The sequence below is a fragment of the Sus scrofa genome, chromosome 14, assembly GCF_000003025.6.
Source record: "Sus scrofa isolate TJ Tabasco breed Duroc chromosome 14, Sscrofa11.1, whole genome shotgun sequence".
NCBI classification, from domain to species: Eukaryota; Metazoa; Chordata; class Mammalia; order Artiodactyla; family Suidae; genus Sus; species Sus scrofa.
The window spans coordinates 71,249,254-71,261,259 of NC_010456.5; the positions used below are offsets into that span (position 1 = coordinate 71,249,254).

Genomic DNA, 12,006 nt, shown 5'->3' on the forward strand with positions numbered 1-12,006 from the left:
CCCTACTTATTGAACTGCTGTCCTTTTGTTAATATCACTTGAACAACAAACAAGATTATGTTTTAATAATTTATTTTCAAAATATACTTTAAACTGCACAAATATTTAGGGCTTTACAGTATTTTTTCTTTAGGAAAGTGCTTTCTGGATGGCTAGCAACTGTTGAAATTTTAGCTGCTTTAAAGAGGAAAAGAGAAGCAAAATTGAAATACAAAGACCCCAACATAAATATAGTATCAATCAAACAGTTGCTTTATTTCAATTTTTTTCAAGACTAGCAAGAATGAATCCTCAAAATATATTGGCAGAGTTCTTATTCTGTGTATTCTTTATTTGGCATCCATTCATCACAGGGCTAATTATAATAACTATATTTTCTTACTTTCTCTACTCTTAATGCTGACATAGGAAGGGTGGAAGGAGGGGCTTACAGACACCAAAAGTGTCAGCCCCTCCCAAGGGCTGTCTAATTCCTAAAGATAACAACCTGCCTACTAACACGCCTTTCTTAGGCAAACTGACCAATCCAGAGTTTTGCCACTAACTATCTTCTTATCTAACTCTCACACACAGAACCAGTATTTTTCCTACCTTAAATCATCCCAGGGCTAGGTACTAGCAAACGTGAAACCAATCCTTTAGACCAAAGGCTGGAGGAATTAAACTAGCCAACCTAAACTATTTATTCTACCCATTCTGCCATTCCCAGGAAAACCACAATAAAGGCTACAACCTAAGATCTCCCATGAGTTTTTGCTTTCTGCCTCCTGACTACCCTGGTATCTTCCCCTGCAGCTCTGTGTGGCATACAGTGAGCTCCTCCCTCTGGAACCAGTGAGTATAATAAACTGCTTCCAAGCTGCATTCTCATTTCTCCTTATGGTCACATTGACTTTATCATACCATACCCAACATAAAAATTTAAAACTGCTTTAAGAATGTATAGTTATAAATGAATATGTTTTGGTTATAAAGTAGCTGATCGCCATCAGCTTATCAAAAGGAGAGCCTATCTACAATTTTCCTTCCTTCCTATTGTACACCCAATAAATAAATACATTGATCACATGTTCATTCAACAAACACCCTTGTGTTCCCTCTGTGTGCTACATAATTATTGTGACTTTAGTGATAAAGATGTAAGAAGTTTTTGGAGTTCCCATTGTGGCTCAGTAGGTTAAGAACCCAGAACCTCATAGTGTCCATGAGGATATGGATTCAATCCCTGACCTTGCTCTGTGAGCTAAGGATCTGGCACTGGCACAAGCGGCAGTGTAGGTAACAGATGTGGCTCAGAGTCAATGTTTCCATGGCCGTGACAGGAACAACCACATGCTGCAGGTGATGTAAAACATGTAAAAGGTTTTTACCTTCCAGGAACTGATGTGGTAGAGTAGACTTTTATCCAAATAATTATATAATAGGAAGACAACGATGCAACTTATTTACTCAATGCCAGAAAACTGTGCTTGATACTGCATAAAACACAAGACTTGGGTTCTGATAAGAGTAATAAGGGAGATATAGGAGAGTACACTTCACCTGGGCAATATTCAAGAGACAGAAACAGAAATATGCTGTAGAACATTTAAAGAAGGATGGACTGAAACAGATCAGTTAGCTACGGCCACAATTCTTGCACAGACTAGTAACAATCTAATGAGAATAAAAACAAAGAATTTTAGATTGAGATTGGACAATATTAGGGGCCCAAAGGTTAAAATAACTAGCTCAAGCTCATATATTTAACCATTTGCAAAGAAAAAAAAACAAAAACAAAAACAAAAACAAAAAACACAAAAAACAGAACAAGAGAAAGTTAATGAGGAAAGAAAAAGATTTGGCAACTGAATCAATATTGGTGCTATAGGTTAGTAAGCACACCAGAGGTGTCTCTAAGATTTGAAACTAAGTGAATTTAAGAAGTATTAATAAATAAGAAAGAGCAGTTGCTTTCGCAGTTTGTTTTAGAAAGACAAAGACAGCTAACTTACAGTACAGTGGTTCCCATTTAAACTGTCCCTTTTTTGTTCTCCACATTTCGTTGGTTATATAATCTCAGAAATATGCCTATTTGTCTTTCCTTAATGTGTAAATTTCTCCCATAGACAAACACAATATAAGCAGGGGATGCCCATTTATTAACAGCTTACTTATATACTAAGCAAATACCAGTCACACTGGTATAAAATAACTGCAAATACAAAATAAAAGCAGAAAGCTGTAGGAGTTCCCGCTGTGGCACAGCAAGTTAGGAACCTAACATCTTTTAGGAGATGGGTTGGATCCCTGGCCTCCCTCAGTGGGTTACAGACCTGACATTGCTGTGAGCTGCGGTGTAGGTCACAGATGCTGCTCGGATCCCATGTTGCTGTGGCTGTGGTACAGGCCAGCAGCTGCAGCTTGATTTGATCCCTAGCCCTGGGAATTTCCATATGCCAAGAGTGTTGCCCTAAAAAGCAAAAAAAAAAAAAAAAAAGGTGGAAAGCTGTAACAAAATGCAACTATTTTAAATTTAAAGGTCAGCTTATCCCTTTGGGAAGAGCAGGTTTAAAAGTGTAAATAAGCAGAATTTGTGTCTGTTCCTCAAAACATCAGTACATAAACTATACTTTCTATCACAGACTGAATGCCTTGTCCTCCTAAAATTCATATGCTGAAATTTTAACCCCCAAAATGATGTTATTAGGAAGGTAGGGCTTGTGGAGGTAATAATGTCATAAGGGTCAAACCCTCACCTCATAAGGGTGAAGGGTGAGATTAGTGACCTTTCTCAGCTCCCTTACCTCTCTGCCATTTGAGGACACAATGAAAAGATGGCCATCAATGAACCAACAAGCACATCCTGCTAGCGCCTTGATTTGGACTCTCCAGCCTCAAAAACAGTAGGAAGTACATGTCTGTTGTTTAAGACACCCAGACTATAGTAATTCTGCTGTAGCAGTCTGAATGGACTAGGAAAATTTCTAATTATTCTTCATTAAATATAACTTTCTGAAAATAAATGCTGAATCTAATTTCTATCATTTATGTGTTTCTCACAAGAACAAAAAAGGCATCTTTGGTTTTTCTATTATATTTTAAAATAAGTCTAACAGTAAAGGAATCCTACTCATATCTTGTTCCAATATAACATTACCTCCAAGTGAAACACACATATATATTTTTTTAAATTTTGGCATAATTTTTGAGTATGAGCTCCAATGAAGTAAATAAAGACAAAACATAAATAAGTACTTTCATGATTAGCACAAAGTCTGGGACAAAGTAGAAAGACACTGTTGAATAAATGCCTGAATTTCAGTTGTAAATCAAAAGATATGTATTATTTAGGAGGTACCCCTATGGCACACTGGGTTAATGAATTGGTGTTGTCTCTGTGGCAGCATGGGTTTGATCTCCAGCCCAGAGCAACTGGTTAAGGATCCGACGTTCGTGCAGCTATGGCACAGGTGGCAGCTGTGGCATGGATTCAATCCCTGACCAAGAACTTCCATATGCTGTGGGTGCAGCTGAAAAAGGGGGGAAAAAAAGGTATGTGTTGTCTATCTCAAGACAAATATAGAAACGGCATTATTATCCACTTCAGTGTAAGGCTTACCTAAAATTAGATTCCCACTTTAATATTAACAGCCCTTCTAAGAAAACACTTATTGAGCACTTACCAAATGCCAGGCATTGTTCTTTGCACTTCATGTTTATCTCAATCCTTACAAGCACCTTTGGCATGATTATCCTAATTTTGCTTTATTTATTTATTTTTGGCTGCACCCATAGCATGGGGAAGTTCCTGGGCCAGGGATGGAGCCCCAGCCAAAGGAGTGATATCCTAATTTCACAGAAAAGAACACTTAACACAAAGAGGTTAAGCTATGTGCCCCAGATAACACAGCTAAGAAGTTTAACAGCCAGGATTTGCAGTCTAATTCCAGAGCCGACTCTTATTAAAATAATAATAATAATAAAAAGAAATAAATAGGTCCATATGGGGCGGGGGGCACACCAGCACATGCACAAGTTCCTGGGCCAGGGATCAAACCTGCACCACAGCAGTGATGATGCCAGATCCTTAACCACTAGGCCATCCAAGAACTGTTTTATCTTTTTTTTAAAAAAGGTATGGAGAGTTCCCATTGTGGCACAGTGGAAATGAATCTGATGAATATCCGTGAGGATGTGGGTTTAATCCCTGGCCTCACTCAGTGGGTCGGGGATTCAGCATTGCGGTGATCTGTGGTGTAGGTCGCAGACTCAGCTCAGATCCCGCACTCCTGTGGCTGTGGTATAGGCCAGCAGCTGTGGCTGGTTTGACCCCTAGCCTGGAAACTTCCATATGCTGCAGGTACAGTCCTTAAAAAAAAAAAAAAAAAAAGGTACATAGTGAAAAATCTCTATCATCCATGTCCTCTACCAGTCTAGTTCTCATCCCTTATTTTACCTCTGCACCAAGAATAGTTACAGATTGTATATATTCTTCCAGGGTTTTTCTTGATGTAATTATATGCAAATACAAACATCTCTCTGTTTTTTTAACCCAAAAATATAGCTTTCTATATAATGTTCTACACCTTGCTCTTTTTACTTAATCTTAGAGATCTTTCTGTTTTAGCATACAAAGAATTCCTTCATTCTCTTCAATAACCACATAGCTAGCATTACACTGATTGAACGGACCATAACTATTTTACCAGTTTTCAACATATTGTCATAAGGCTGTTTCTAATGTTTTGCTATTATAAACAATGTTGTAGTAACATTCATTCTGTACATGTACAAATGTAGCTATCAAACCAAGAGCTATATTCTTGGACTTCTTGGAAAAAGGGTATGTTCATTAGTGATTCTGACAAAATAACGCTCATAATGGCTTATCAATTTACACTAACAACCTACAAACACTTGTTTGCTGGCAGTTTCATCATACAGAAGAGTAGTATCAACCTCAAGGATTTCTGTTAACCTGGTCTGTGAAAAAATGGTATCTTAGTACAGTCTTCGGGATTGCCCTTAGCATGAATGACGCTGAAGAGCATTCACTGTTTAAGTCATTTGTATGTGCTCTTCTGTGAAATGCCTGTTCCTATCCTTTGCCATTTTGCTACTGGCTTATTTTCTCTTCATATCAGCAATTTCTAAGAGTGCTTTGTATCTCAGAGATTTGCATTTTGACTGTAACATAAGTCATAAATATTTTCCCATTTTCTTTCTTTAGGTTACAGTGACTTCTACTTAACGAAATTATTTTTATTTTTTCTTTTAAAATACTCAATGAATTTTACTACATTTATAGCTGTACAACAATCATCACAACCCAATTTCGCAGCATTTCCGTCCCAAACCCCCAGCGCATCCCCCCACCCCCCCAACTTGTCTAATTTGGAAACCGTAAGTTTTTCAAAGTCTGTGAGTCAGTATCTGCTCTGCAAAGAAATTCATTGTGTCCTTTTTTCAGATTCCACATGTGATAGCATATTTCTTGGTGTCTCACTGTCTAACTCCACTTAGCATGGTAATTTCTAGGTCCATTCATGTTGCTGCAAATGCCATTATTTCTTTCCTTTTAATGGCCAAGTAATATTCCATTATGTATATATACCACATCTTCTTGATCCACTCCTCTGTCCATGGACATTTAGGTTGTTTCCATGTCTTGGCTACTGTGTATAGTGCTGCAGTGAACATTGGAGTATGTATATCTTTTCGAGTCATGGTTTTCTCTGGACAGATGCCCAGGAGTGGGATTGCTGGATCAAATGGTAATTCTATTTTTAGTTTTCTAAAGAACCTCCATACTGTTTCCTACAGTGGTTGCACCAATTTACATTCCCACCAACAGTGTAATAGGATTCCATTTTCTCCACACCCTCTCCAGCATTTACTGTTTGTAGACTTTCTGATGACGGCCATTCTGGCCGGCATAAGGTGGTATCTCATAGTGGTTTTGATTTGCATTTCTCAATAATTAGTAATGATGAACATCTTTTCACGTGTTTTTTAGCCATCTGTATGTCTAAAAATTATTTTTACTTCCATGTAGTTTATCTTTTCCATGCCTTTTCACAATTCAGCCAGAAGGGATTTCCTGACTCCAAAATTAAAAAAAAAAAAGTCCATGTTTTCTTTGAGCACATTTATCATTAGTCTTTACATTTAAATATTTGGTTCACTTCAAATTTACCCAATATAAATATAGCATGAGGTAGTAATTCAACATTTTTTCCCCCTAAATGATGCCCTTACTTATTCCAAAGTCATTTATTGAATAGCTCCCACTTGCATTTTTTTCCCCATTGATTGTAAATCTATGTTTGGGCTTTATATTCTGTTTTACTGGGTTAATATGTCTATTTGTGGGGCAGTTTTAACTAACAAGGCTTTAAAATTAAAATATGTTAATATCTAGTTCTATCTATATATTTCTGTCTTTGTCTAGTTCCTGGGGAAAAAACCACTTGGTATTTTTATTAGATCACATTAAAGTGACAAACTAATTTTAGAGAAACTGACAGGCTTATGTACGTTGAGTATTCCTAAGCCACAACGGTGGTTTCCATTTATTCAAGTTTTCTGTGTCCCTCATAAGTGCTTTCAAGTTTCCTTATCATAGGTCTCACACATGTCTTAGGTTGTTCCTGAGTCATTTTATCTTTTTCTTGCTATTATAAATGGTGTGTGTTGATTGTTGACATCTAATTGCACCTTGTTTCCACCAGGCTTTTGTTTTTTAATTGAGGTATAGTTAATTTACAATATTATGTTAAGTTTCAGGTGTATAACATAGTGATTCACAATTTTTAAAGGTTATAATCCATTTATAGTTATTATAAAATACTGGTTATAGTCCTTGTGCTGCACAATACATCCTTGTAGTTTACTTGATTTATACATAGTAGTGCCTCTTAATCACCTACCCCTATCTTTCCCCACCTCCCTTCCCTCTCCCCACTGGTAACCACTAGTTTGTTCTCGGTATCTGTCTGTTTCTCTTTTGTTCTATTCACTACTTTATTTTTAGATTCCACATATAAGTGATATCATACAATATTTTGTCTTTCTCTGGTTTATTTCACTACATATAACACCCTCCAAATCCACCCATGTTGTTGCAAATGGCAGAATTTCAATATTTTTAATGGCTAAGTAGCATTCCATTTTGTGTATGTACCGACACACCCCACATCTTTATCCATACATCTGTTGATAAACACTTAGGTTGCTTCCATATCTCAGCAATTATAAATGCTGCTGCTATGAACATTGTGCTACACAAATCCTTTCAAATTAGCGTTTTCTTTTAAAATATATGGCCAGTAGTGGAATAGGTGGGTCAGACAGTTGTTCTATTTTTATATTTTTGAGGAACTGCCATACTTTTTTCCATAGTGGCTGCACCAATTTACATTCCCATCAACAGGGTACAAGTTTTCCCTTCTCTCCACATCCCTGCCAACATGTGTTATTTGCGGTCTTTTTGATAATAGCCATTCTGACAAGTGTGAAAAGTTATCTCATTATGGTTTGTTTTTTTGTCTTTTTAGGACCACACCCATGACACATGGAGGTTCCCAGGCTAGGGGTCGAATCAGAGCTGTAGCTGCTGGCCTACAACACAGCCACATGAACGCTAAATCCAAGCTGCGTCTGTGACCTACACCACAGCTCACAGAAACGCTAGATCCTTAACCCACTGAGTGAGGCCACAGATTGAACCTACATCTTCATGGATGCTCGTCAGATTCACTTCCGCTGAGTCATGACAGGAACTCCTCATTACGGTTTTGATTTTCAATTCTTTCAGCATTAGTGATGTGGAACATCTTCTAACATGCCTACTGGCTATATGTCTGTCCTCTTTAAAAAGATGTCTATTCAGGTCTTCTGCCCACTTTTTTTTTTTTTTTTTTTTTTTTTTTTTTGACTGCACCTGCAACGTATGGAAATTCCCAGACCAGGGATCAAATCCAAGCCACAGCTGTGACTTATGCCACAGCTCTGTCCTAGGGATCAAACCCACACTGTCAGAGACAATGCCAGATCTTAACCCACTGCATCACAGTGGGAACTCCTTCTGCCTACTTTTTTATTATTTATTTGGCTTTTTAGGGCCACCTAGGGCATATGGAAGTTCCCAGGATGGGAGTCATATCAGAGCTGTAGCTTCTGGCCTATGCCATAGCCACAGCAATGTCAGATCTGAGCCATGTCTGAGACCTATGCCACAGCTCACGGCAATACCGGACCCTTAACCCACTGAGCGAGGTCAGGGAACAAACCTGCATCCTCATGGATACTAGTCAGGTTCATTACCACTGAGCCATCATGGGAACTCCCAACTTTTTATTTTTTATGGCCGCACCTACAGCATGTGCAAGTTCCTGGGCCAAGGACTGAATCTGAGCTGCAGCTGCAAAACCTACACTGCAGCCAGATTTTTAACCTGCTGTGTGACAGCAGGAACTCCTTTTGCCCACTTTTTAATCAGGTTGTCTTTTGATATTCAGATGTATGGGCTGTTTATATATGCTGAATATTAACCTCTTATCATATCATTTGCAAATATCTTCTCCCATACAGTAGACTTTTTGTTTTGTCAATGGTTTCCTTTGCTGTGTTCACTAGGTTTTAATTTTGACTTTGGGTAAGTTATTCAACCTCTTGAAGTTGTATTTCTCTCACCTATAAAACTCAGTTAATATGTACTTTGCAGAGTGGGTTTAAGGCTTGTGGACAATGTATAAAGGATATAGCACAATGCCTGACACATAACGGTCTTTACTATTATTTTTAAATATCAGCATTCTAGTTTCTAAATAATATATTCTAAATATTTCTCATTATTAAGTTTCCCTCCAATTATGAGGTTGGTATCTTTCTTCTCCCTTTACATTTTCATATTAACTTCTATATTTCCTTTCCCCCTTATTCCCAGTTGCAGAAGTTTACTCAGCTCACAACTAAGTGCAGAAATAGACTTATGTTCAGGCAGAGATAACAGCAACCTGTCAGGATTTTACCTAATTATTTTTCAAAAGATTAAGTAAATACCCATGAGGTTCATTACTGTTAGACAGTCTAGTTATGAAACCTACAGCTGAGCAATACCTTTATCAGAAAGCAGAAAGTATACAAGTCCTAATTTATAAATACTTGGGATCAACTGTGGGAAGCAATCACAAACTTCTTCAAAGAATTTATAGGTAAAGAAAAGATAAACTTTTGTCCAATTATTTTCAGAAGCTCCTAATTCTGCTCCCTAGGGTCTCTTTTAAAGTCTTATCCTGTTCCTTCCTCATTCCCATTTCCCTCTCACAGAACCAACAGCATTTCCCAAGGACTCTTGCCTACATGCCAGCACATACACAGTTTATAATTACAACTATGTCAGATATTGTGGAATCAATAACTACTTCTTTTTTTTTTTTTTTTTTTTTTGTCTTTTTGTCTTTTGTTGTTGTTGTTGTTGTTGTTGCTATCTCTTGGGCCGCTTCCGCGGCATATGGAGGTTCCCAGGCTAGGGGTTGAATCGGAGCTGTAGCCACCAGCCTACGCCAGAGCCACAGCAACGCAGGATCCGAGCCGCGTCTGCAACCTACACCACAGCTCACGGCAACGCCGGATCCTTAACCCACTGAGCAAGGGCAGGGACCGAACCCGCAACCTCATGGTTCCTAGTCGGATTCGTTAACCACTGCACCACGACGGGAACTCCAATAACTACTTCTATGTGACTACATCTGTGCCTTCAAAACTTTTGTTTCCAGTAAAATCTGGAAGGAAGTCATAAAGTCAGGCATTAACTAGTAAGCTTCTCTCAGTTAAATAAGCAAATGAACTTATTAATAAAATTCAAATAAGTCAGCTATCAAGTGGTACCTTGTAAATAAATGTTTTAATTTTATCTGTACATAAAAATTCAAGTTTACAAAACATTAGAGTAGGCAACCATTTAGGTTACTTCAAATTTACAATGATATTACATTGCCAGGTACTTTAAACAGTCTCCTAAAAGCACAAAATTAAGTATTGTTAGTGGATCATTAATTGTTTGACAGGCTGGAACCAAGGAGAATGTTAGCCTACTTTCAACTAAAGATAAAACAAAACTGGAAATAAAAGATTTCATGCCTTTAGTTCTGATGTTTTTCCCTACTTACAGTACTGAATTTATTACTGATTACTGAATACTGTTAGCAAAACACAATTCACCTCACCAAATCTTCTCTCTCCTCCTAAAACAAAACAGTTAACACTCCTCTTCCTGAATTCCCTATTTCTATTAATTACTGATTCAACCTAGAATCATACCTGGCTCTTCCCTTTACCCTTACCGTTCACTTCCACCTAGTTACCAAAGCCTGTCCATCCCGTCTCCCTAAATCTCTCCTTCATCAATCTGCTCCCTTCTTGTTTTAAAGGACTACTATTCTAGCCCAACTAATTTATTTACCTCCAAATTCTCTCCCTTCCTTTATAAAAATCTGTAGTACCCTTTATAAACTATCTGAGGATATCCACCAAACTAAATTCAAGCTCTCCAATTTAACTCTATTATCTGACCTCAATTTTATTTCTCAAACCTTCCCAGATATTTCAGTTAACTGGACTACCATTCCCTTAATAGCCCTCAAATTTGCCTATTACCACTTGAGCTGCTTTATCTCTAAAGCACACCTCTTCATTATTTTCTCCTTGAAATATTACATACCTTTCCAGTTCATATGCTATCTTCTCTATAGAAACGCACCTACAATCCACTCCATTCCAAAGGGTTACACTATTCAACTCTATACGGCACCAATATAAAGTGAGGAACAACTATGCTTAAAAATTTTTAATACATTAAATTTAGTTATTGTTCCTTCTAGATTTGTTAAAATTAAAGATGTTCTTTTTTCCTAAAGAAATAAACAGGGATGCAAATAAAGACTAAATTGATGTATATGTTCATGGCAGCATTACTTACAACAAAAACCTGGATATAAATTCCAGAAAATAGAGAACACAAATAAATTTTGGTACATTTAAATGATGAAATGTTAAAAAATCATTAATGATATCCCTAAACAGTATTTTAAAAACATAGGGAGGAGTTCCCGTTGTGGCACAGTGGTTAACGAATCCGACTAGGAACCATGAGGTTGCGGGTTCGGTCCCTGCCCTTGCTCAGGGATCCGGCGTTGCGTTGCCGTGAGCTGTGGTGTAGGTTGCAGACGCGGCTCGGATCCTGTGTTGCTGTGGCTCTGGCGTAGGCCGGAGGCTGCAGCTCCGATTCAACCCCTAGCCTGGGAACCTCCATATGCCGCGGGAGCGGCCCAAGAAATAGCAAAAAAGACAAAAAATAAAAAAATAAAATAAAATAAAAACATAGGGAAATAATTACTAAATTGTCATTCAACTATTACTGGAAAAAAGTTGGGAAACAATATATTCCCAGTGCATAATTAGGAACATATATAAGCATAGAAAAAATGTCAAATGACAGTAGTATTTATCTGTGCATCATGGCATTATGGTTAATTTTTATTTTCTTATATTTCCTGATTTTCCTACCAATATCTAACAATATCATGAAAAACTAAAAACGTGTTATTTCAGAATAGTGTAACACCCAGCAAAGGAATAAATTAAAATGAAACTTAGATATTAATACAGAATTAAGATGTTTCAAAATAATGTAAAAAACTCATTACTAAAGGCTTACAGAATGTTTTCCTTACATTCTTATAGAATGTTTTCCAACAAACACTAAACTAAAATTCTGCCATGCCAGAACTGAAGAAAAAAGAGTAATTCCAAGCAAGTATCATGGTTTTAAAGGAGCTATCAAAATCAAAAAAATTTCCCTTTTAATAGAATAACCTCTAATAACACAATTATGCACAGCAACTATAATGATTCATTAAAATATAAAAATAAGTATTGCCTTTTAAATTCTACCAGCATGGAAAAAAAAAATCAAAGAAGATAAACCACAGGCTCTTTAAGGTGGTTTCTTCATTAATGTTT

The 12,006-nt window shown here is 37.2% G+C and overlaps 1 protein-coding gene across 9 annotated transcripts in view; it reads right to left on the reverse strand.

Moving 5' to 3' along the window:
- Positions 1 to 12,006, reverse strand: part of HERC4 (HECT and RLD domain containing E3 ubiquitin protein ligase 4) — a 143,418-nt gene that overhangs the window by 123,154 nt on the left and 8,258 nt on the right. The gene's annotated exons all lie outside the window — the stretch shown is intronic.